Below are 26,860 nucleotides of genomic sequence, written 5' to 3'. Positions count from 1 at the left end.
GGTGATTTCTCAGGCTTAAAAGCTCGCCTTTTATCAAACGCGGGAACAAAGGTAACTGACGTTGTTCACTGTCTTTTAATACTGTGTAACCATACATATTTACACATGTGCAATTAAACGTGTGCATTTACGGGGTGATTTCTCAGGCTTAAAAGCTCGCCTTTTACTAAAAAGGTAAATGCAAAACTATTTTCAATCATTCTATGATCTGCTTCTCACAACTGAAGGCACCGTGGCTGATGGTAAATGACGTTAATTTTTGAGTGTCTTTTAATACTGTGTAACCATACATATTAACACGTGCAATTAAACGTGTGCATTTACGGGGTGATTTCTCAGGCTTAAAAGCTCGCCTTTTATCAAACGCGGGAACAAAGGTAAATCACGTTCTTCACTGTCTTTTAATACTGTGTAACCATACATATTAACACATGTGCAATTAAACGTGTGCATTTACGGGGTGATTTTTCAGGCTTAAAAGCTCGCCTTTTACTAAAAAGGTAAATGCAAAACTATTTTCAATCATTCTATGATCTGCTTCTCACAACTGAAGGCACCGTGGCTGATGTTACGTCACTTGCTGTCCAACCATAAGCTTTACCTGGTAGGTAACCGGACACTCACTTCACTCCCTTTCGGGAATCGAAGCTCTGAGGTTTTCTTTTGTTCTTAATTAAAATTTAAAAGCAATACTTCACCGCTGCTAAGCCCCTCTAGCGCTGACGTCCGAGGTTCGATTACCGTAAGCAAGTGCAGTGAGTGTATAATTACATTCACGGCATTCGTAGTCTGATTCACAATCTGATTGTATGGGTGGTTACCTACGAGGTAACGCTTATACTTGGCCACCAAGTCAGGTCGAAGTGATCACTCGAGTAAAGGCAGCTTCACAAAAAAACAGATCCTTAACAAACTGTTATTAGTATATTTTCCCTCAATTTAAAAATGTTTTATTTTCTTCTTAATAAAAATTTAAAAGCGGTACTTCGCCGGTGCAAAGTGCGTTGATTTGACCGACTGACACATACAGACATATTCATGAGTGCAGGTACTTCGGAAAGAAAGCACCGTGTAAACCTAAAGTTTAAATTAAGTTCATAGACCTACAAAAGGTTGCCATTCATTTGAGGCAAGATTGCTTTTCTTCTGTACAACTATACGTTGCATTCTCAAGAGTGTGCTTGCACGGCTTCAGATATACTGTATATGTATATATATATGTATGTCTATATATAAATATGTAAGCTTATAAGTACTGCCTTACTTCTCTTTAAGAAAGGAAGATGTAATGATACTTGATTTAAACGATTCCATGTCTTCCTGGGTTTGCGTAGCTTATTGTCAATATCTTTACACCTGTTTTTAACACTTATTTACTGAAACGGGCTTTCACAAAAAAAGTTAGGGCTTTGCTACAGGATACACCCTCCACAAGTTAAGCAAGTAAAAATAAAATATATATTTCTGTTTTATTTAAACCTTTTAAGTTCGTATGCATAGCCCCATTTGGCTGTTTAATTTTTTTTTTTCTTTCTTCAGTAATATTTAATCTCCTTAAAGAAAAAGAACATATCCATTTTACTTTTTTTGTATCTCTTTAGTAATATTTTAGTGTAAAAGAATAACCAGTATTTAAACCTTTTATGTTACTTTATACATTTATTTTACACAATGTTGAAAAATTAATAAGAAAGCTACATATTTTGGCAGCTGCTGCTTTCATTTTCAATGAAATGAAAAAAGCTCTCCAAGAGAAAACGTCAATGAAGAAGAATCTAAAAATCAGAAACCCTCATTTATAAAAGTTTGCTGCAGTTGACTTAACTGAAAATAAATGAATAGTTCCTATGTGTATAATACATATTTATCTATTTTACTTATGCCTTTATTCCACCAACTTACAACATCTGAGGTACAATTTGTTACATTACTTTTGTTTTTTGCAGCACAGGCAGGTGAAGTGACTTCCTCAGGGTCACACAGTGGTGTCAGTACCAGGATTTGAACTGACAAGCTCCGGGTTTACTGAAATATTACTGAAGAAAGAAAAAAAATGAAAACGGGCAAATAGGGCTATGCATACAGATGTCCATCCGTCCATTATCCAACCTGCTATATCCTAAATACAGGAGCCAATAAGTACATATGTGTATATATATATATATACAGTATATATATATATATATATATATATATATATGTGAATGTATGTATGTATATATGTATGTCTATATATATATATATGTAGATATGTAAATTTGTATATGTATATATATGTTTATGTGGATGTGTATATGTGTATATACGTATGTATATGTAGATATGTGTATATGTAGATATGTATATATATATGTATATGTATATATATGTTTATGTGTGTCTGTGTGTATATATTATATATATAAAAGACAGCAACACTCATAACAATGACAACACAATTACATTGACAATCATGTTACGTTATTTTTAAAATGTTTCCTTTTTTTTTTTTCATAACCTCTTTAACACACTACTTCTCCGCTGCGAAGCGCGGGTATTTTGCTAGTATATATATATAAAAAAAAAAATCTTAGAAGGAGACGAGATTTTCTCATAGGGACACTTTCACGTCCTGCGAGACAAGTCTTTGTGCCAAGAGATTTAACCACACCTAGGGCCAGAAATAAAAGACAAAGAGTAGATGACAAAGTAGAACGTCGTAAAGAATTCAAAAACATTGGCGCAATACACATGCAGAGCAGATTAGAGATAATGGAAGTACAAAAATTTGAAAGTCTCAAAAAAAGGATAGTACAAACAAATGGAAATAATGGAACAGCGAAAAGAGATCGAATATATCTGTTCGGATTTAAACTTTAAGTTGGAGACTTGTAGATAGTCTAATTCATGTTGTCATCAGGGAAAAAAACAGTAGTGTTTCTTCCCAATGAAGAGGCGATTCCATGAGAATTAAAAGATTTGTTGTTTGCTGAAAGTGAAATCCTACAAGAGAAAATTTCAAGCCCCGCGAGATGAGAGCTTATGCAGAGAGATTTGGAAAAGTCCTGCCCACATAACCACGCACACGGTTCAATCATTTCTCATTTGTGTGAAAACTATTGTCAGACACATTTCTTGTAGAGAGAAAGAAACGATATTCACTCACGGGCAGTTATATGTTGCGTTGTCACGATGTAATTCCAAACACAGAATCAAAATTCAATGCGATATTGACAAAAAGGTAAAAACGAAAAGAGATAGAAAATATGGACATAGGTGATATGACCGAAGTATGTAGATATTGTTTGGCTTTAAACTTTAAGTCGGAGGCTTGTAGATCGTCTAACTCATGTTGCCATCAGGGAAAAGTAGTATTTCTTCCCAATGAAGAGAATCTGTGAGAATTAAAGTTTTGTTGTTTGGTGAAAGTGAAATCCACATATGCGTGTGGCAGAGACGCAAAGTTGCTGGTGTGTAGCGTAGGCGGGTATATATACTGTATATATATATATATATATTGTAATAAAACAAACACAGTCGTATAAAGGTTTGTGGTTGTTGGCCCCATATACTGTAACAAAAATCACTGGTCAATAGTTCCAAATAACTCAAAGACATAGAAGGAGGGGTAGATGGACAATTTATGGGGATGGACCGGAAATTAAATGGTGGGATGCTGGGAAAATCGTGGTGCTGGATGGGTAGCTGACATCATCACATGGGGACCAGAGGGAAGAAAGGAACCCGGAAGTGCTACAGCTCTTTGGATCATCCGGGTGGTATTACGGCAGCGGAGCCTCGTTCTTTCTGGGGAAATAAGAAGAGAGAGGTTAGTACGCTGTCATTGTCCCCTAGCACGACTTGTCGTGGTGCGTGTCGGGTCCTTAAACTGCTCCCCATGCAAGCGTGCATGACAATATATATATATCTATACTAATAAAAGGCAAAGCCCTCACTGACTGACTGACTGACTGACTGACTCATCACTAATTCTCCAACTTCCCGTGTAGGTGGAAGGCTGAAATTTGGCAGGCTCATTCCTTACAGCTTACTTACAAAAGTTAGGCAGGTTTCATTTCGAAATTCTACGCGTAATGGTCATAACTGGAACCTCTTTTTTGTCCATATACTGGAATGGAGTGCAGCTCGATGGCCATGAGAGGCAGAGTTGCGTGTCGCGTCATCACGCCTCCCACGTAAGCACGTGAACTGACTGTGAACTCAGTACGTAGAAAAGAAGGAGGAGCCCCAAAGAGCGCTGAAGAAAACATTCATTACACAATTGACAAGGCAGCGAAACAATAAAAAGCGAGCGAGTGACGCATACAAGCATCTTCATAAGACGCGAGGTATAAAAAAGCACGGTGTAAACCGTAACTTTAAATTAACTTTTTACAAACGCTCCAGCTGCCGTTTGCAATGCCATATTCGCGAGATACAAGTTTAATGAGAAGACACGAGGTATAAACAAGAGTTTGGATCACTTTGTAGCAGAGTTAAAATTGCTGTAGCGAGAAACTTTTAACTGCCGGGTCTTAGCTAACATTAAATAAACCCGTGGGCATCGCAACATCACACAAGAGAGCGGCTCACGTGAAGTGACTGAACCAGCACGAGTTTAATAAACCTGATTTTTGCAGAGAGAGCGAATGGTGGACATAGCTCTGGCTGTAGCGTCATGGGGAATCGTTTCTACATTATTAGATGGAGGCCGTACAGCGCATTCGGCATTGCAATTACCATTAAACCTTGCTCACGACGAAAATCCAATTTGCAACATACGCAAGGGCTCTGGAAAGACAAAAGTCTTGCAACATTCAAAGATGATAGTTTGGGATGAGTGCACCATGGCACATAAAAGAGCTTATGAAGTCTTGAACCGAACAATGCAAGATCTCAGAGATCGTACCAAAATAATAGGAGGTACTGTAGTTTTACTCGCTGTAGATTTTCGTCAAACATTACCAGTTATTCCACGAGGGACACCAGCAGATGAACTCAATGCGTGTTTAAAATCCATGCTTCTCCCACAGTCAGTTATATGTCGCGTTATATTTGGGTAGGTACACCAAAAAATTTATACATTTATGCATGTAATGGGCAAACAAAAAATGTAGTATACCTGAAAGCACTGCAGTAGTACTCAATGTATCTTTACTTCTTAAATATTAATGTTTTACTGTTTAATAATTTATACGCTTCTTATATGTTGTTCAAATTCTTTTATCAAAATACCAGTAACAGCACACTGCACGATAACGTGGAGTGAATACACTTGACATGAGCATTCATAGTATTTATCCTCTTTCTCTGTACGTTTATCATTCGTTTGCTCAGAGGTTGATGCACATGCTGCTTACTGAGCAGCTCTTCACCCTAGCGTCCCGCTGCTTCTCTTCTTTCATCGGCATCTTTTCCCGTTTAAACTGATTAAATTAGTTTTTGTGTTGCAATAACTTAGTATGTTTTCTTTAATTTTTCAGTTAAGCTGGCACTTAAGTCTTCAATCTGCCTCAAGAATGATTAGCGAAGGTGGTAGGGAATGAAAACGGCACCCATACGCATCCGCCCACGGCCGCCCTGGTGCGTGCAGCTGTGAGTTGATTCTACAATAAAATAAAATAAACATAAAAAGAGTAATAAAATCATCACCCCGAAAGCGGATAGTAGACGTGACGTAGTATATGTGTACCAAATTTCAAGTAAATAGGTGAAACAGTTTGTGAGCTACAGGTGATTTAAAATCCTGGACAGACAAACGAACAGCCACGGTAGTGTATTATAGAAGAAGATTTTACTGTTTAATAATTTAGATTTATATGCAATGTGCTTCTTATATATTACTTCATATTCTCATATGATAATGATGTTAATGTTGTTTATATTGATTTCTATGTTATTGTAAGTGCTCTTTATTTGTGGAAAAATAAATTTGGCAATTAAACTTATTTTATAAATACTACATTTTATTTTTTTCTCTTGCACTCAGTGAGCGAGGCCACCGGGTAATCAGCTACTATATATATATATGTGTGTGTATGTATGTATTTATGTATGTGTGTGTATATATATGTATGTGTATGTATGTATGTGTATATGTATATATGTGTGTGTGTGTATATATACAGTATATATATATGACAGCAACACTCATAACAATGACAACACAATTACATTGACAATCATGTTACGTTATTTTTAAAATGTTTCCTTTTCTTTTTCATAACCTCTTTAACACACTACTTCTCCGCTGCGAAGCACGGGTATTTTGCTATATATATATATATATATATATATATATATATATATAAATAGATAGATAGATAGATATATATAGATAGAGATATAGATAGATATATGTGTATGCATGTAGATATGTATATATATGTGTATATATATGTAAATATGTATATGTATATATATGTGCCTGTATGTGTGTGTGTATATATATATATATATATATATATATATATATATATGTATGTATGTATGTATGTATGTCTGTATATACTGTATATATATATATATATATATATATATATATATATATATATATATATGTTTGTATGTATGTATGTGTGTGTATATATATATGTATACATAACCTCTTTAACACACTACTTCTCCGCTGCGAAGTGCGGGTATTTTGCTAGTGTATATATATATATATATATATATATATATATATATATATATATATATATATATATATATATATATATACACAGTTAAACCTGCTTATAGTGACCACTCAAGGGTCTGACCTAAAATGGTCACCTTAACCAAAGAAGGATATATGGAAGGAAAAATCAAGACTCTACGGAATAAAAGTTTGAAGGGAGGCATGAAAACATTATTTATTACTAACAAAGAAGGAAAAACAAAAAAAGTACTGATATTAAAGAAAAAATGGGAAATTTCCATTTATACAGTGAACAATTTCAAGAAACCATATTGAACAAATCTTATGTAGTACAAATACAATATGTATGTGACTGGTAGTAATAATAATTATTAAAAACATTAAATATTAGCTGCAAAAAACAAATAAAAAATATTTCAATTTTAATACTTTTTTTTGAAATACAATAAAAAAATCAAACAATATTTAAAAAAAAAGAATGCACAAGTCAAGATCAGGTCAATATCAAAATGTAGAAGCCTCTGATGACACTCTCTGGGAAAGATATGGTCCTGTTGTGCCACATTCTAGGAAGCTTGCAGCAGGGAAGTTCAAAAAGGGAAAAGTTCATGAGGTACCTACATATCATGATGAGGATCTAGGAAATTAATGTTCAAAATTATTTAAAACTGTAGTTTCCTGGAAACCTGTCCCTTCCAGAAGCTCTAACATGATTTATTACACCTACAGAGAATAAAGGGACCAAATTATTTTTGTTTTATCTGGTCACTATAGCCAAGATGATTTTCTTCCTAGGGATCAAGGAGAGGTGGTCAATGGTCACAATAGGCAGGTGGTCACTTTTATACAAATATTTTGCCATATAAAACATCTTGTTTCTGAAGGGACCAATGATAAGATACAGATACCAATTAGCAGGTTTTACTTTGTATATATATATATATATATATATATATATATATATATATATATATATATATATATATATATATATATATTGTGAGAGATGGCCGGCCCGGCCAGCACCCCCAGGCCGCTAGATGAGGTCCTCCCTGCAGCATGGAGGTGCCCCGGAATCCCGCGAGGGCATCATGGGAGATGGAGTTCTACTTCACAGCCCTGCTGGGTGCCGTGGGTGCCATCGGGTGACGCTGCAGGGAGACACAGGGATTTCTATTTTCTCTATAGCCCGGAAGTACTCCCTAGTCACGGAGATGGAAGAACTGAAGTACTTCCGGGCTGAATAAAAATAAGAGTTTTCATCTGACCCGGAAGTGCTATGGAATCACATGGACTGAAGGACAGAAGCACTTCTGGGTCACAGACTACATAAAGGACTATGGGAAACCCAGCAAGCTGAGCCGTAGTTGGGAGGAAGAGTGACGGAGCTGCTGGGAGGAGAGGAGAATTGATTATTTGTATTATTATTGATTATTGTGTATTGTGGAGGTGGAGGTGCTTTGTGCGCATTATTGAAGTAATTAAAAATATTACTGGTACTTTTACCTGGTGTCTGGACGGTTTGTCTGTGGGTTACACAGGGCAACAATATATATATATATATATATATATATATATATATATATATATATATATATATATCCAACGTCTGTCTGTCTGTCTGTCTACTTTTTATGAGAGAACTACATAACAGATTTGCCGGTGCCAATCCCTGGCCTCAGAGCCACCACACCAACTACACCAGGAAGGACTCTTTCTGACTACATATACAGTACTGTGGATTCAGATAACAGTCAGACCCCATAACTGTCTGCGCATTTTATTGTGTTATTAACTTAATTTGAAATGAATACATTTGCCATTTTGGCCCATCCACCTACACCCATAATGACAAAGTGAAAAATATTTTTTCAGAAAGGTTTGTAAATGTATTAAAAGTCAAAAACTGAAATCTTTCATTTCTAGAAGTATTCAGACCCTTAATTCATCACATTGTAGAAGCCCCTTTAAGCAGAAATTCTAGCTTCAAGTCTTTACAAGCTTTTCACACCTTGCTTTAGGCAGTTTATCCCATTCTTCTTGGCAAATCTTATCAAGTTGCTTTATATTTGTAAACTGCCATCTTCAGGTCTCCCTACTCATGTTCAGTGAGGGTTAAATCTGGGCCACTCAAGGACCCTCAGATTCAGGTCCCGAAGCCACTCCAGTGTTATCTTAGTACTGCATACTCGGACCAGAGAATCTTTGTTCTCATCCTCTCAGAGTCCTTTGAATGTATTTTCGCAAACTGCAAGTGAGAAATCATATGAGCCGGATTGATGGAGTGTTGCTGAGGTGGTCATCCTTCTTACATGTTCTCCCATCTCAACAGAGGACTTCTGAAGCTCAATTAGAGTGGCCATTAGGTTCAGTTTGGCTGGACAGCTAACTCTAGGAAGAATCCTGGTGGTTCCAAACTTCTTTCATTTGGTCACTATTGAGACCACTGTGCTCCTGGGAACATTTAAAGCTTTAGAAATCATTTTATCCCCTTGCCCTCATCTATGCATCCTCACAAATTGATCGCAGAGGTCTGCAGAGAGTCCTTTGTAGTTCATGGCTTGGCGATTGCCCTGATATGCAGTGTGAATTGTGGTATCTTCTATACACAGGTATAGGTGTGCATTTCTAAAGCACGTCCAATCAGTTTACTTAGCCACAGGTGAACTCCAATCAACTTCTGGACACAACTTGAGGAGAATTAAAGCAAACAGGATGGACCTGAGCACAATTTGGAGCGCCACAGCAAAGGGTATAATTCTATGAAGGAGACATTCCAGTTTTTCTGAAAATGTGGTTTCACTTTTTTATTCAGGGTTACAGAGTGTAGATTGATGTTCAACAATGGCAAATGTATCATATTAAAAATTAAATCTACTACACAATAAAGTGTGCAGTAAGTGAAGAGGTCTGAATACCTCCTGAATCCACTGTATATATAGTACAATGGAGATATCCTGCAGTTACTTGTTCTTTTGATACTTAAGTGCCCTTAATAGCAGATGCTGTACTTTAAAACCTCTACGTGAGTGGTTTTCTTATGGGCAAATGTTACTTTTGCTTGAGTCAATTTTCAGGAAAGTGTCTCTACTTTTACTCAAGTATGGCTGTTGAGTATTTTATGCAACACTCTGACTTCATTCCAGAGGCCTGTTTCCTTCTGCGTATGCCGGCCATGGTGAAGCACCCTATGTACCCATCTGTATCCATTATTTATTTCAATTGTTTATCTATTTGAAAGGTATGTAATTGTCTACCAAATCTCTACCGCAATTAATTCAATACTAAACTAAGAGTGGGCTGTGAATATAAATTCAAATAGAAGCAGAAGAGGTAAAAAAACAACATTCAGTTAATTCAGTTTTGTTTTTCATAAAATATTATTTTCAAAAACACCTGCATATTTCACATACATATACACTTTACTTGGGAGAAATAAACTTCTATCTATTGTGATAAGCTGCCCGGACACAGACAGACGGACACCATCTTTAAGTCCACCACACGTTTATTCGCCATATTTACAGTCCAATAAAGTGCACAACCCAGTGCCTCAAACACCAAACTCCCCCAAAGTCCAGGCCTCTCTCAGTCTCTGTCTGCTCTTCAGGCCGCCTCCACTCTCCTGCACACAAACCTTGTCCACTCCTCACCCGACTCCAGTCCTTCTTTGCAGGGAGGCGGCCCCTTTTATAAGTGCCCGGATGGGCTCCAGGTGATCCCCGACACTCCCTAGACACTCCCCTGTGTGGCAGAAGTGCCGGCTGTATTCCCGGAAGCCCTCCAGGTGCTCCCAATCTTCTTCCCCCCAGCACTTCCTGGTGTGGCGGAAGTGTTGGGGTTCCGGGTCCTTCAGGCATAGGGGCGCCCCCTGGCGGAGACCACGGGCCCTACAGGGTTGGGCTTCCAAGCCCTGCACCCGTGGCCCCTAAAGGAACCAGGGCGGTCGCCCTCTCGTGGTCTGGAGAGGAGGCATGAGCCCTCCTCCTGTCTTCCTGGGCCTCTTCATGACATCACTTTCACTTCCAGCCTCCCAGATCCCACCTCCTCATGACATCACTTTCACTTCCAGCCTCCTCATGACATCACTTTAACTTCCAGCATCCTAGATCCCGCCTCCACATGACATCACTTCCAGTTCCTGTACCCCAGATATCTATACACCAGCGTTTCTCAACCTTTAAGTATTTGCGACACGAGTTTTCATAACAATTTTAATCGCGCCCCCCCTAACGTTTTTTTGATAGGAGCCCACTAAAGTAATACCAATTTGTTCTTTTTTAATTAATGATATATCATAGATGCATATTTTATTATACCTACTTAACTTTTATCGACATTTATCTAACACTATATTTATTTTTCTAGTATCAGAATGTAGTTGAAGTTAATTTGTTTTGGTTTTAATAGATGTATTTTTCATATTTTTGATTCTTGTTTTCTTTTTTTCACATCTTCACGCCCCCCTTTTTGTTACTTTGCGCCCCCCTAGGGGGGCCCGCCCCACAGGTTGAGAACCACTGCTATACACCATCTTTTCTTCTGCTTGGTAGATCCATTTTGAACTCAGGTTTGTAAAGATGTGATTTATTTGCATTTATTTTCAAGAATATGGGGTGGAACTCCCCAAATCTTTACGATCCTTCTTGTTCTTTATTACGGTATCTATTATAAAGCACCTTTCATATTGATATGTCTGTCATATTACACCATTCATATTTATCTACAGTATCTGTTATCTAGCACCTTTTATATCTATCTATTATATAACACCTTTCATATCTATATATCTGTCTATATCTGTCTTTCATGTCTATCTACAGTATCTATCATATAGCACATTTCATATCTGACCATTTATCTATCTATGCAGTGCCATTCATGTCATTTATTTCTATTGTATATTTTCATACCCAGAGTGTAGCACAAAGTACTTTTCCAAAATGTCAAAGAAATAGTTATAAGAAGAGAAAAACAAGTTAAATTAGGCAAGAATAGATCTGTAGTGAGAGTTGGGAGCAGGTCGAGGAGACCCTGGAGAGGTGGAGATATGCTCTAGAGAGGAGATGAATGAAGGTCCGTAGGACCACCTTAACGGGAGGCCCAGTGGGAGGGTTAAGAAGATGTGGTTGAATGATATGAAAAGAATGCGTCTCAACAAACAATCTCCAGGACCACAGAGAGTGGAAGAAGAAGGTTTGATTGTTTTCTTAGACTTGACAAAGAATAAGCAGCATCTCTTACAGGAGTAATCAATGCCCTTTCCCATATACATCAGAATGTGAAGAAATATATTGCAATTAACAACTTCCTCTTCTTCATTTGGCTGCTCCTGTTAGGGGTTGCCACAGCGGATCATATTCTTCCATATCTTCCTGTCCTCATCATCTTGCTCTGTTACACCCCCATCACCTGCATGTCCTCTCTCACCACATCCATAAACCTTCTCTTAGGCCTTCCTCTGTTCCTCTTCCCTGGCAGCTCTATCCTTAGTACCCTTCTCCCAATATACCCAGCATCTCACCTCTGCACATGTCCAAACCAACGCAATCTCACCTCTCTGACTTTGTCTCCCAATCATCCAACCTGAGCCGACCCTCTAATGTCCTCATTTCTAATCCTGTCCATCCTCGTCACGCCCAATGCAAATCTTAACATTTTTAACTCTTCCACCTCCTGCTCTGTTTCCTGCTTTATGGTCAGTGCCACCGTCTCCAACCCATATAACATAGCTGGTCTCACTACCGTCCTGTAGACCTTCCCTTTCACTCTTGCTGATACCCGTCTGTCACAAATCACTCGTGACACTCTTCTCCACCCACTCCACCCTGCCTGCACTCTCTTCTTCACTTCTCTTCCACAATCCCCATTACTCTGTACTGTTGATCCCAAGTATTTAAACTCATCCACCTTCACCAACTCTACTCCCTGCATCCTCACCATTCCACTGACATCCCTCTCATTCACACACATGTATTCTGTCTTGGTGATCCTACTGACCTCCATTCTTCTCCTCTCTAGAGCAAATCTCCACCTCTCCAGGGTCTCCTCAACCTGCTCCCTACTACCGCTACAGATCATAACGTTATCAGCAAACATCATAGACCACGGGGACTCCTGTCTAATCTCGTCTGTCAACCTGTCCATCACCATTGCAAATAAGAAAGGGCTCAGAGCCGATCCCTGATGTAATTTCATCTCCACGTTGAATGCATCTGTCACTCCTACCGCAGATCTCACCACGGTTACACTTCCCTGGAATCCTATACAACTCTTACGTACTTCTCTGCCACTCCAGACTTCCTCATACAATACCACAACTCCTCTCTATTCACCCTGTCATATGTTTTCTCCAGGTCCACAAAGACACCATGCAACTCCTCCTGGCCTTCTCTAAACTTCTCCATCAACATCCTTAGAGCAAACATTGCATCTGTGGTTCCCTTTCTTGGCATGAAACCATCCTGCTGGTCACTAATCATCACCTCCCTTCTTAACCGAGCTTCCTCTACTCTTTCCCATAACATTTCTTGCTGTGGCTCATCAATTAACAACAAATATATTTATTCACGTGTATACGAATGCTCCATCTTTAAAAACCCTTCACTGAAGACCTATGCCGTCTCATTGGTACCTGGAATTAATTACTCACTTTTCTCCTTTTCTACACTTCTCAGCTCTGATGGTTTTCCAATCACACAGAGAGGAGTCATTTATTCTGTTCAGACGACTGATCCACTATTGTACCTAGTCTGATCATTTCATATTACAGAGTTTCTTCTTCACTCTCCAGCTGACTGTAATGGCATTATTACAAATCAAATCCATGCTCACTTCAGTTCAATTTCCCATTTGTCAGCTAGAGAGTCTCGTCCAACACAAAACCATTTAATGCTTTATATGTTAAAAGAAGGATTTTGAAATCTGCCCTAAACTTAACCGGGAGCCAGTGTAAGGATTTAAGAACTGGAGTTATGTGTTCGTAAAAGAATTGTATTCTTTTAACATCACCTCTCCAGTTCCTTGTTTAATCAGTGACAGGTTTACTGCTTATCTTGCTTTGCCATTACAATGTACCTACATTATTTTTGTTTTTCAATAAATAAATAATTTTCTTTTTGAAAGGTAATATGTTTGTTTTCATCAGAATCAGATCTCACTTTATTGGTCAGCTACACTAATGCATGCTGGGAATTTGTCTTGATTGTATTGGTGTAACATACAAGGACAACACAGAATACTAAAGATAAATACAGGGTGGTGCAGGAAAATGGGTAATTTTGGACTTAGGTGTTGGCGACCATGGGGCATCAGCAGTTGTTTGGGACCAATGTGACTTTGTTTAGAACCCCTTGCCATTACTTTTAATGGAGTAGTGGAGTGGTGCGCATTGAGCGTTCGCTGTGAAAGCCTTTTATAAGAATGGTGATAAGTGTGATTGCTGCGATAAGGGAATTTTCGACTAGTTAGGACATCATGATCGTGTCCCGTCTGGTCATGCGATTAGAACATGGGTGCGTAATTTCAAGGAAACGGGTTCAGCCTTAAAAAAAGAAGTCCCCAGGTGGAGCCACTTCGCATGCTGCCCGACAATCGATGGCAGCTATTCGACGATTGTTTGGAAGGCGCATCATTTTACACCACGGTGACATTCCATGGCTTCTGAGATCCCCAGATCTGTGTGTGATTTTTTTCTGTGAGGACATTTTAAAAGCCAAGTGTACCACACACTTCCTGCAACCATTGCTGAACTAAAATGGAGGACTGAAGAGGAAATCGCTGGCGTTCCTCTTGATATGTTACGTCAAGCAATACAGAATGTGTATGGCAGTGAAAGGCAACCTTTTTCGAGTTGCGGCGCACTAAGTTCAAAAATTTTCTTTTGTGGCGCACCTGAGGGACTGCCCATAAATAAGTTTACTGTGTTGATCAGCGGTGTCAGAGCGAAAATAAGGTTAATTTTTCCATAGTAATACTCCGATGATTAAGTGATGAGAGCTGCAGCTACAGCGATACTCTCTTGTCGGCAAGAGCCGAAATGTAGCGTTCGTATTTTCTCGTTCTATATTTGCTCCGCTGCGGTGGGTTGGCACCCTGCCTGGGATTGGTTCCTGTCTTGTGCCCTGTGTTGGCTGGGATTGGCTCCAGCAGATCCCCGTGACCCTCTGTTCAGATTCAGTGGGTTGGAAAATGGATGGATGGATATTTGCTCCACCTTCTTCTATCCGTACAGTGAGCGAGATCTTCTAACAACGAGACTTTTTAAGTCTCACGAGATGTGTTTTTGACACCGCTGGTGTTGATATTATGATGAATGGTGAACAGCGAAAATTTTAACTTGCATTCGCAATGAATACATTTGTTTATTCAACAATCTGATTAACCGTTATCTGTTTTTCCAACATAAAATATATTTTTTAAACATTATCTTTTTAATCAATCAAAAGTTCAAAAACACTAGCAATTTTAAATATTTTACAAAAGTTTTCGCGGCGCCCCTAGAAAATTCCGCGGCGCACCGGTTGCCCGACAGTGGTGTACAGAAAAAAGAACAACACCTTCATGATGTTTTCTTCAAACATAAAATGAATATTGAATGAATATTGATTACCATCAGTAATTGCATATCCTGTACAATACCTTTCATCATTAATATATTAATATTAATATATTAATATTCATCATAGATGACTCAGGTGCTGCCGAGAGTGGCAGCCTATTCAGCAGCTCCGTGTACGACTTTATTTTTCTACCTTTTATTTTTCTCTTTTTTTTGTTATTTTTTATTGATCACTCCTATCACTTTCTTTTATGTGGATTTGTGAATTTCACCTTGGGATTAATAAAGTATCTATCTATCTATCTCCATCTATTTTATAATGTGTTCATTCGTGCAATGAACATCAATTGAAAATTTCCCGTTTCCAAGAGTCAAACTGTATAAGAAAATAAAATATGAAATGATAAAATATGATTCAGCATAACAAGGGAAATACAAAAAAAAAAGAGACACGGTAGGATTAAAATGTCCAGGCAGCTCAGTGTGCAGGTCTACATAGACACTACGTAGAAGCTCAGGCCTGCTCAATCAGAATAACTGCACGTCTTTAGGTGACGAGTTGTTTGAGCTTTCACTGTGAGAAGACGGGTGATGCCCTGGTTGAGTATCAGATCAGCTGTGATCTTTGCGTCCCTCTTCCTTACCGTGGACTCATATAGGACTTCAGTGTGAGGTAAGTTACAGCCTTCAGTCCTCTCTCAGGCTTTGATGATGCATTGCAGATCGGCCTTAGCCTGAACAGAGGCAGCCACCAAACCAGACGCACTGTAAAAAAATGTCCATAAATTGTAAAGGCCAACCCTGGCACAAGTGATTTATTTTTTTCTTTCCTTGTGGGAAACGCCTTCCCTGTTCCCCACAAGTCTAACAAAGCACAATACACTTCTTCTCTTTCTCTTTTTCTTTCTTTTTCTTCTCTTTCTCTTTCACTCTCCCCTGGCAAGCATCGTCCTCCTCCTCCCAACTCTGGCTCCCGGAGTAGTGGCTGCTGGCTCTTTTTATAACGCACCCGGAAGTGCTCCAGGTGCTTGATGACCCGGGTGAGGCAGAAGAGCTGCTCTGTAGGCACCCCCTGGCGGTGCCCACTGGCAGTGTTGGGCTTCCATGCTCCAACCCCGTGGCACTGTAGCAAGCCAGGGGGGGCTGCCCTCTGTCATCCCAGGGAAGGTATTGCCCCATACAAGTTCCTTCCCCTGGTCTTGCCCTTAAAGAGGCGTCCCGGCTGCGTAAGAGTCCCAGCTGTCCATCATACTGTAAAAGAAGATAATAATTAATAATAATAATTCTTTGCATTTATATAGCACTTTTCTCACTACTCAAAGCGCTCAGCAATTGCAGGTTAAGGGCCTTGCTTAAGGGCTGTTGTGATGTGAGATTTTACATATAACTTGATGAATATTTTTATGTCTTTATTTGTAATTTAGGCAAAGGAATGTAATTTAGTGTTTACTTCCCCCCCCCCACCCCTTAGGAATGGGTCTGTTTGAATTTTATGACAGGATTTGGGAGATGTGCCTTAAACCAGTTTGCCAAGTGTTTCTTTGCTAAAGTCATTTCTACCCTCGCAAATGGGCTAAGGTGTACTTTAACATACAGTGGGGCAAAAAAGTATTTAGTCAGCCACCAATTGTGCAAGTTCTCCCACTTAAAAAGATGAGAGAGGCCTGTAATTTTCATCACAGGTATACCTCAACTATGAGAGACAAAATGAGAAAAAAAAATCCAGAAAATCACATTGTCTGATTTTTGAAGAATTTATTTGCAAATTATGGTGGAAAATAAGTATTTGGTCAATAAAAGTTCATCTCAATACTTTGTTATATACCTTTTGTTGGCAATTACAGAGGTCAAACGTTTTCTGTACGTCTTCACAAGGTTTTCACACACTGTTGCTGGTATTTTGGCCCATTCCTCCATGCAGATCTCCTCTAGAGCAGTGATGTTTTGGGGCTGTCGCCCGGCAACACGGACTTTCAACTCCCTCCAAAGATTTTCTATGGGGTTGAGATCTGGAGACTGGCTAGGCCACTCCAGGACCTTGAAATGCTTCTTACGAAGCCACTCCTTCATTACCCGGGCGGTGTGTTTGGGATCATTGTCATGCTGAAAGACCCAGCCATGTTTCATCTTCAATGCCCTTGCTGATGGAAGGAGGTTTTCACTCAAAATCTGACGATACATGGCCCCATTCATTCTTTCCTTTACACGGATCAGTCATCCTGGTCCCTTTGCAGAAAAACAGCCCCAAAGCGTGATGTGTCCACCCCCATGCTTTACAGTAGGTATGGTGTTCTTTGGATGCAACTCTGCATTCTTTCTCCTCCAAACACGACGAGTAGAGTTTTTACCAAAAAGTTCTATTTTGGTTTCATCTGACCATATGACATTCTCCCAATCCTCTTCTGGATCATCCAAATGCTCTCTAGCAAACTTCAGATGGGCCTGGCTTAAGCAGGGGGACACGTCTGGCACTGCAGGATTTGAGTCCCTGGCGGCGTAGTGTGTTACTGATGATAGCCTTTGTTACTTTGCTTCCAGCTCTCTGCAGGTCATTCACTAGGTCCCCCCGTGTGGTTCTGGGATTTTTGCTCACCGTTCTTGTGATCATTTTGACCCCACGGGGTGAGATCTTGCGTGGGGCCCCAGATCGAGGGAGATCATCAGTGGTCTTGTATGTCTTCCATTTTCTAATAATTGCTCCCACAGTTGATTTCTTCACACCAAGCTGCTTATCTATTGCAGATTCAGTCTTCCCAGCCTGGAGCAGGTCTACAATTTTGTTTCTGGTGTTCTTTGACAGCTCTTTGGTGTTGGCCATAGTGGAGTTTGGAGTGTGACTGTTTGAGGTTGTGGACAGGTGTCTTTTATATCGATAACGAGTTCAAACAGGTGCCATTAATACAGGTAACGAGTGGAGGACAGAGGAGCCTCTTACAGAAGAAGTTACAGGTCTGTGAGAGCCAGAAATCTTGCTTGTTTGTAGGTGACCAAATACTTATTTTCCACCATAATTTGCAAATAAATTCTTTAAAATCAGACAATATGATTTTCTGGATTTTTTTTCTCATTTTGTCTCTCATAGTTGAGGTATACCTATGATGAAAATTACAGGCCTCTCTCATCTCTTTAAGTGGGAGAACTTGCACAATTGGTGGCTGACTAAATACTTTTTTGCCCCACTGTATGGTTTGGGGGCAGGTGTTAAGATGTTCCATTTCCCCCATTGGTCTGAAGTATGGCTGTTTGGAATTGGCTTGGTTCAGAAGCCTTTAAGTACTACGACGCCCTATTGGCTGATGGGGTTGGACAGAAAATCTATATATTTACTTGTTTAACCTCACAATCTCTCTCTTACTAACCAACATCTGAAAGAAGCATCTCTCTTGCTAACCTGTGATGATGTAGAAGTATCTTTCTCTTACTAACCAACATGTGAAAGAAGCATCTCTCTTGCTAACCTGTGATGATGAAGACAACACAATGAAGAGCACAGCTCAGCAGCCATTTTGAACAGACATGTGGCTGAAAGCTGAGCACCAATGATGCCTTAACTAGAGACATTTAAGTAACTACAAGACTGTGTGCTGCCTGAACTACATATCACCATTTAATCAGGTGGTATGGTTGCCAATATTCAAATATACTTTGCATTTTGTTATTATTTATGAATATTATCAATAATACATTATTTTATGTGTAACTTAACTTCTGCTTGTCTTTTTACTACATCTAATTGCCTGAGGTTATAGATATAGAAGGGAAGGTGAGGATAAGTTATATACAATAATACCTTATAAACAGTGGTAAGTCTGTGAGATTAGACATTCTAAGGCTACATATTAATAATACAATAGGGGAAAGTAGAGCAATATATATTACTCTACCAAGACAAAACAGGGCCCAACAGAGCAGAGTCCCTTTTGGCATTTACGGGATTCGAACCGGCAACCTTTCGATTGCCAGTGCAGATCCTTAGCCTCAGAGCCGCCACTCCACCTTATCTTAGAAATCTTTGCTTTCTATTAGGATAATATAAAAGGTAATGCTAATCAGATCAGCCAAATATAAAAAATATAGCTTGATATACTGCAAATGAAACATGAGTCATTTTCCGCTTATACATGGAATCAGCTGCCAAGGATTTTATTATTGTTGCTGTTTGGCATCTTGTGTACAGAGGAGACATTTGCTAAAAGTTCAGATTCTGAATAGAATAAAGGAAACAAAATCTGATTTTTTTTAATACGTTGCTTTTTCAACTCTTCCTTTTTGCAGCTCTACTGTTTTGCGTTTTTGAACCTCCGCCTCAAGCTGTTTTCTCATCAAAAGACAAGAGTCAACCAAGTGTCACATTCTGCGCTGTACACACCAGCACCGCCACCAGTAAAATGGCCTCTTCACGTTATTGAAGATTTTTCAGTTACTTTGCGGTTTAGAGTTTAGTTTAGTGAAATGCCAAGAATAAGATGGACTTATCGAGGGTCGCTGAAGGCCAGAGGGCTCCTCTTGGGCGGTTTTATATGAGATGCCGGAGTTTAAGGGGCTAAAATGGCACAGCAGCCTCTTTGTTTAAAATCGGTAGCAGAGGTTAACAGCTGCCCGCTATTATTAGTCCAGAAGGAAATGGGTTCACTTCACCCAGTTAGACATTGGTCTCAATTTAAAAATTTGGACAGAGATGGGAGAGAAAGCATGGCTCTTTGTCAAAGAATCGTTATGAATGTAATTTTAGCAAGCTGCGAGAAGGGCAGAAATGGAATAATATTTAATACGTACACGTTCAAGAGCGTGTTATTGTACTTGTCGCACTTACTGTGGATTCAGAAAACAGTCTGGCCCCTTCGCTTTCTGCACCCTGTATTGTGCTGTAGATTTCACTTTAAATGGATAAATGGGCCATTTTTGCCCATCAATTTACACTCAATAACCCTCAGGATTTGTATACAGTGCCAGTCAATGCCAACTAGGTCTGGAGGGGGGCAGCCCTCATTGTCCATATTAGACCTCGACGAATGGGAGAAGGGGTCACCCGCTCGGCGTCCAGGGCGCGCGTCCCTTGAGTTACACTTCCTCAGCTTAAGGATAAAAAGCGAACAAGACAAAAGGCTGATTGGCTTAGAGCAGGGGTCTCCAACTCCAGTCCTGGGGGGGCTGCAGTGGCTGCAGGTTTCCATTCTAACCCTCTTCTTAATTAGTAGACCACTTTTTGCTGCTAATTAACTTCTTTTTATACTTCTTTATCTGATATATGTGTTCTGTTCTGCAGTGTTTGCACATTTGACTCGCATGCACCTTGTTATATATTATGTGTCTTTATGTTATGTGTTGTGGATTCTTTGTTATCCTGTGTTTTATGTAGCACTATGGTCCTGGATGGACCTTGTTTCGTTTCATTGTATGCTGTACTACTGTATATGGATGAAATGACAATAAATATTCTTGAATCTTGAATCTTGAATATTGAATCTAACTCCCCACCCACCAACCTACACACAACAGAAAAGCTAAATACCCCAAATTTTTTGACTGATTTGATTGAAATTTGTTGAATTGTAGAAAAAACGAAAATTGGCCGACGCACTTTTTTTCTGTTTGTTGCCAATAATGTTTTACGTGTGGACCGTTCTTAGGGACCGCGTCCTTCTTTCTGCCGAGCGCCACAAAGGAAGGAAAGGAATCGCACAGAGAAGTGGGGCTGTCGCTCTATACAAATGAAGGCCGCAGCCAGGAGCGAAGGGAAAGGATGAAAGTTCTGCGAAGCTCAAAGAAGACGTGCTTAGCAAGCTGCCTCATTGGGTGCACGCAGTACACCCTTCTCTTCCTTTTTTAATCCTCGCAATGCGGGTTAAAATATTGTGAGGTTTTTTAAACTCTTTTGGGACTCCCCCCATGCCGATGAGCATCCCGAAGCGTGATTGCCGCGTCTGTGGAAAACTGCTTATCCATTGCCAAGGCAACTGCTGCTCACAGTACTGCAGCGGCTCGCCGCCAAAGCAACTCCAAGCCAATCACGGTCACGCTACAAGCGCCTGTCGTCGATAGGTGATGCAAGGAACATTATAAATGCAGGGAACAGTATTATCTGGCCACGACCCTGCCTGACTGCTGTGTCTGTGTATAGTAGAGTGGCAAATCCATCCACCCATCCATCCATCCTCTTCCGCTTATCCGAGGTCGGGTCGCGGGGGCAGCAGCTTGAGCAGAGATACCCAGACTTCCCTCTCCCCGGCCATTTCTTTTAGCTCTTCCAGGAGAATTCCGAGGCGTTCCCAGGCCAGCCGGGAGACATAGTCCCTCCAGCGTGTCCTGGGTCTTCCCTGGGGCCTCCTCCCGGTTGGACGTGCCCGGAACACCTCACCAGGGAGGCGTCCAGGAGGCATCCTGATTAGATGCCCGAGCCACCTCATCGGACTCCTCTCGATGCGGAGGAGCAGCGGCTCTACTCTGAGCCCCTCCCGGATGACTAAGCTTCTCACCTTATCTTTAAGGGAGAGCCCAGACACCCTGCGGAGGAAACTCATTTCAGTCGCTTGTATTCGCGATCTCGTTCTTTCGGTCACTACCCATAGCTCATGACCATAGGTGAGGGTAGGAACATAGATCGACTGGTAAATTGAGAGCTTTGCCTTACGGCTCAGCTCCTTTTTCACCACGACAGACCGATGCAGAGCCCGCATCACTGCGGACGCCACACCGATCCGCCTGTCGATCTCATGCTCCATTCTTCCCTCACTCGTGAACAAGACCCAGAGATACTTGAACTCCTCCACTTGGGGCAGGATCTCGCTACCAACCCTGAGAGGGCACTCCACCCTTTTCCGGCTGAGTGACAGATCCCGCTACAATAAATAACCATGCTGCTCCTGTTTCAAGCTGAATAAAAGCTGGTTTTGCTAAAGTACTGAGACTCAGCCTCGTGTTTTGGGGTGCAAGACCAGGACTCACGCGTCACAATAGAATCAAACTTGAAGAGCGGATGTCCCTCATGTATTCATGTATTGCTCATGTGAACAGGCAGACAGACCATTGTAGCGAGCTCCCCTTTTGTTGGATGAGGAACCCGTCACACATAAAATATCTCCTACTCTTAGGAAAAAAAAAATAATTCTATTAGGAACGGCAACCGTCAGAACCTAAGCCTCAATTTGGAGTCCCCAAATGAAATGAACTTTTGTGAATTTATGCTTGTGAAATAATCACACAATCAATCTTTTCATCAATCACAGAAACAACATATATTATAACTCAAACAACAATAAACCCCCTTTAAATAATTCCTATAAACACTATACCTATACAAACCCCTTGAACACTCTAATATATTACCCAGCATTCGGTGCAACAGCAAAGAACGCCTTTATTCGCCGCTCTCAATTGAGGTCGCCCTTTTGAAGCTCGCCTTTTTGTGCGCGCCCTTATTGAATAGAACCGTACAAGACAGTATTACTGCCACAGAAAATTAAAGACACACAATACACGGCGGCAGCCCACGAAGAACGGTCAGCTCAGCAAGTAAACATCAACAAAAGAAAGGCTGAAAGAAAGAAAAATACGACCAACAAAAAGAATGAGGTCAAAGTCCCTTGCCATTTAATATAGACTGTTCCTACTATAATGTTTATGCACTACTGTTCTAGCGCCCGTTATTGTAACGGGCTAAATGACTAGTTATATATAAATAACAAGCGGACGCGTACATACAATCCCCGCAATGTACCCCAGTCCCTTTCATATAAACTTTGTTTAAAAAGTTTACCTTCACTCGGCCAGTGAACACTGCAGTAACTCTAGCGACCAATCCTGAGGTGATGCCGCTGATACTTTTACTGAACTTATAGATAACAAGAAGCGATCTCACCGGCTTAGTGTCAGTTCTTTTGAGGAGGGATGAAAATCCGTCTCACCGCCTCTCCATGGCCGACGCCCACTCCATAACAGCCAAGACAAGACGTGAACTCCGAAGGTACTTTTAGGTCAAAAGGAAATCCTATCCATGCCTCCAACAATCCTTATTCCAGAGTCTTACTTGCTTGCTTTACTGCTTGCAGCTCCTTGTTATATGCCTTCCCAGCTCTTTCTCTCTTGTTCACCTTCCTCTCCTTCTTCTTTCTTGTTTTTGTTTTTTTTTTTTTCATATGCGCCCCCTTGCCTTTTTAAAGTCAGTTAACCTTTACGTCACACCAACGTACCGTTTGGCAAGGACCCACAGGCGTAGTTTGGCCCCCAACTCCCCATAAAGAGATATCCATCCATCCATCCATCCATCCATTGTCTCCCGCTTATCCGAGGTCGGGTCGCGGGGGCAGCAGCTTGAGCAGAGATGCCCAGACTTCCCTCTCCCCGGCCACTTCTTCTAGCTCTTCCGGGAGAATCCCAAGGCGTTCCCAGGCCAGTCGAGAGACATAGTCCCTCCAGCGTGTCCTGGGTCTTCCCCGGGGCCTCCTCCCGGTTGGACGTGCCCGGAACACCTCACCAGGGAGGCGTCCAGGAGGCATCCTGATCAGATGCCCGAGCCACCTCATCTGACTCCTCTCGATGCGGAGGAGCAGCGGCTCTACTCTGAGCCCCTCCCGGATGACTGAGCTTCTCACCCTATCTTTAAGGGAAAGCCCAGACACCCTGCGGAGGAAACTCATTTCAGCCGCTTGTATTCGCGATCTCGTTCTTTCGGTCACTACCCATAGCTCATGACCATAGGTGAGGGTAGGAACATAGATCGACTGGTAAATTGAGAGCTTCGCCTTGCGGCTCAGCTCCTTTTTCACCACAACAGCCCGATGCAATGCCCGCATTACTGCGGATGCCGCACCGATCCGCCTGTCGATCTCACGCTCCATTCTTCCCTCACTCGTGAACAAGACCCCGAGATACTTGAACTCCTCCACTTGGGGCAGGATCTCGCTACCAACCCTGAGAGGGCACTCCACCCTTTTCCGGCTGAGGACCATGGTCTCGGATTTGGAGGTGCTGATTCTCATCCCAGCCGCTTCACACTCGGCTGCGAACCGATCCAGAGAGAGCTGAAGATCACGGCCTGATGAAGCAAACAGGACAACATCATCTGCAAAAAGCAGTGACCCAATCCTGAGCCCACCAAACTGGACCCCCTCAACACCCTGGCTGCGCCTAGAAATTCTGTCCATAAAAGATATGAACAGAATCGGTGACAAAAAAAAAAAAATAAAGAGATATCCCCAATAAGTTATTCTCTAGGACCCCTCTAAAAAGAAGCAAGAGGCGGATCCAGCTAAAAAGTACACAAAACATAATATGTGACAACCGTTACACCGTCAGACAAACAAACAGACGTGGCTACCACAATAGGTGCTTTCTGCATTGCTGTTTATGCAAAGGCACTTAAAAACGTCAGGATTCACCTTAACACATTTTCACTTTACTTACTTCTGTGCTTACAGTTTATTGTCTTCTTTCCCTCATCTTAAGCTTTGTTTGTTTAAGCTCAATGTAGTTGATATTTTTTCTTCAGATTTGCCTTCAGCTGCTATTCTCTTACAAATGTCTATAAATGCAGAGTACATAAAAGTGAATCTGAATACTTTATGATCCAAAACAATATTTTGTTATTGTAGTCCTTACACTACCCACCTCCCTACTTATACTGTAAGCAGTCTCTCTTTAACTGGAGCCTTTTTTTGAACTAAAATATTTTAAATCATTACATAGTTGATCATTTGCCTCATTTCTCACCATTTTTATTGTGTGTGTTTTATTTTCCTTTCTGTTGTCGTGATTTTGCTTTTCCTTTGTATATCAGTATTCTTTTGGAGAGGCACACTTTTCTACCATTCCTATTATTTTCCTTTGCTTTTACACATTCTTTGTAAGGGCTTAAAAAAATCTATTTTTTCAGATAAAAGTAAAGCAAAATTGAAGATGAAACTGTTATTGTGCCTGGAAGGCAACATGTTATTTTGAATTCCAGGTGTTTCCTGGCACTTAGTGTCTCAGTATGGGGGTGGCAACAATAACTGGCTTGCACTTAAGAAAATGGACACGTTTTAGAATAACGTTAGTAGTTGAGAGCAACTCTGCATCTTCAGAGTCGGGAACCATGAGAAATCTGCCAAATAATAAAGCAATTGTTTAATTTATATTGTGTGCGGTTGCGGGAATGGCAGGTCATGCAAAGGTAAAAAGTTGGGATGCCAACCGGGTTGTGCCATTTCATTCACTGAATTATCCAACACAAAAAAACACCTCTTGGCGTTAGGCTTCTTGCAATGAAAAACAAACAGCTTCGGCTCTCGCTACTGATTTTGGGCTCTATCAGGCAGGAGCTCCGTCTATCGGGTTGCTCTGCCCACAAAAGAGCATTATGTCTGAGCAGCCAAGTTACTTATAGCTGGTGGGGCTAAGTGCCCTCACTGGGTAGTTTCTTGGCACTGTGGGGAGAGAAGGAGACGAGAATGTTAGCGACAGCGGCACCTCTAGTCTCGGTGGATTATTGCATACTTCGGGAAGATTGTCCGACGTGCATGTGTGACAACATGTTCAAAAATGTGATCAACCTTTCATTTCTGAACGTAATATTTAAACATCTGAAATCTTCTATGTGTTGCATCATGCAGGTGCGCCAGAGGATCAACTTCAGGCTCAGAGGATCAACAGAGGGTGTGGAAGAATAATTTTAGGGTAACATAGCATTCATCTTAAAGAAATAACATAAAGGCTTAATAAATGTCAGAAACCTGTTCAGGTACACCAGGAAACCAGATAAAGGTCAAGTGAACAGCAAAATGTACACTGAAATATAAGAATTGGTTTAGGAAAATTACTGAGATGGTCAAGTAAAGAATGTACCAGAAGAAAAGTTGATGTAATATACAAAATGTACTGATGGATGACTAAGAGATGACTAAGAAATCAGCAGATGTCCTGTGAACAACGAGAATGGACAGTTGTGATATGCACAGAAATTTCAAGGGTGGTGGCGCAACGTAAAGGTTCTAACCAATTTATAGATGGTTAGTATAAAATCTGTGGTGGGGTTATAAAGTGAGATTTAAAGAATTCACCCTAACTGGATGGAAACTTCTGGTTTCAACCGTATGTAGTACCACTCCAGGATCAGAGGGGCCACTGTCACTAATGTCATTATCTCCTTCTTCCTCCAAAGCTCCGAGAAGATGCCCAGTGAAGGCAACTGACTCCACGGGCCAAATCCTATAAGGCAGGGCTTCCCCGGCAGGAGGCGTCTTACTTTGGTTCAAGTCAGACCGAGCTCCTCAAGGCCAGAACCGCTCAAATGCATTTACAGACTACCATATATACTCACATATCATAAAATCAGACCCCTACTTATACGCCCGTTCAAAAATGCGACACTTAATTTTTTTTTTTTACATCTTCTTGCCTCCTCCAATCTCGCACCAGTTTCTCAGACGCATCGAATTTTGTTGCAGCAGCGCAGTTACCAATTTCTTTCACCACTTCAACGATGTTTAATTTAAAACCAGCTTTATATTTTCTTTTGATCGAACACTCCATCATAGATAAGGGATGCTCTTACGATAAAGGTGTATGAGGGTGCGAGATACAAAAAACACAAATCAGTGGAAACGTCGCTTTGGAATAGTTCGGGTATTACAGTGTGGTCACATAGGCACAATACATAGACATAATAAAGTCAGTGTGCTCCATGGTTACTCTCTCAGGTG

This window comes from Erpetoichthys calabaricus, chromosome 15 (assembly GCF_900747795.2).
Source record: "Erpetoichthys calabaricus chromosome 15, fErpCal1.3, whole genome shotgun sequence".
Taxonomy (NCBI): domain Eukaryota; kingdom Metazoa; phylum Chordata; class Cladistia; order Polypteriformes; family Polypteridae; genus Erpetoichthys; species Erpetoichthys calabaricus.
Note: the sequence above shows the minus strand (reverse complement) of the source record.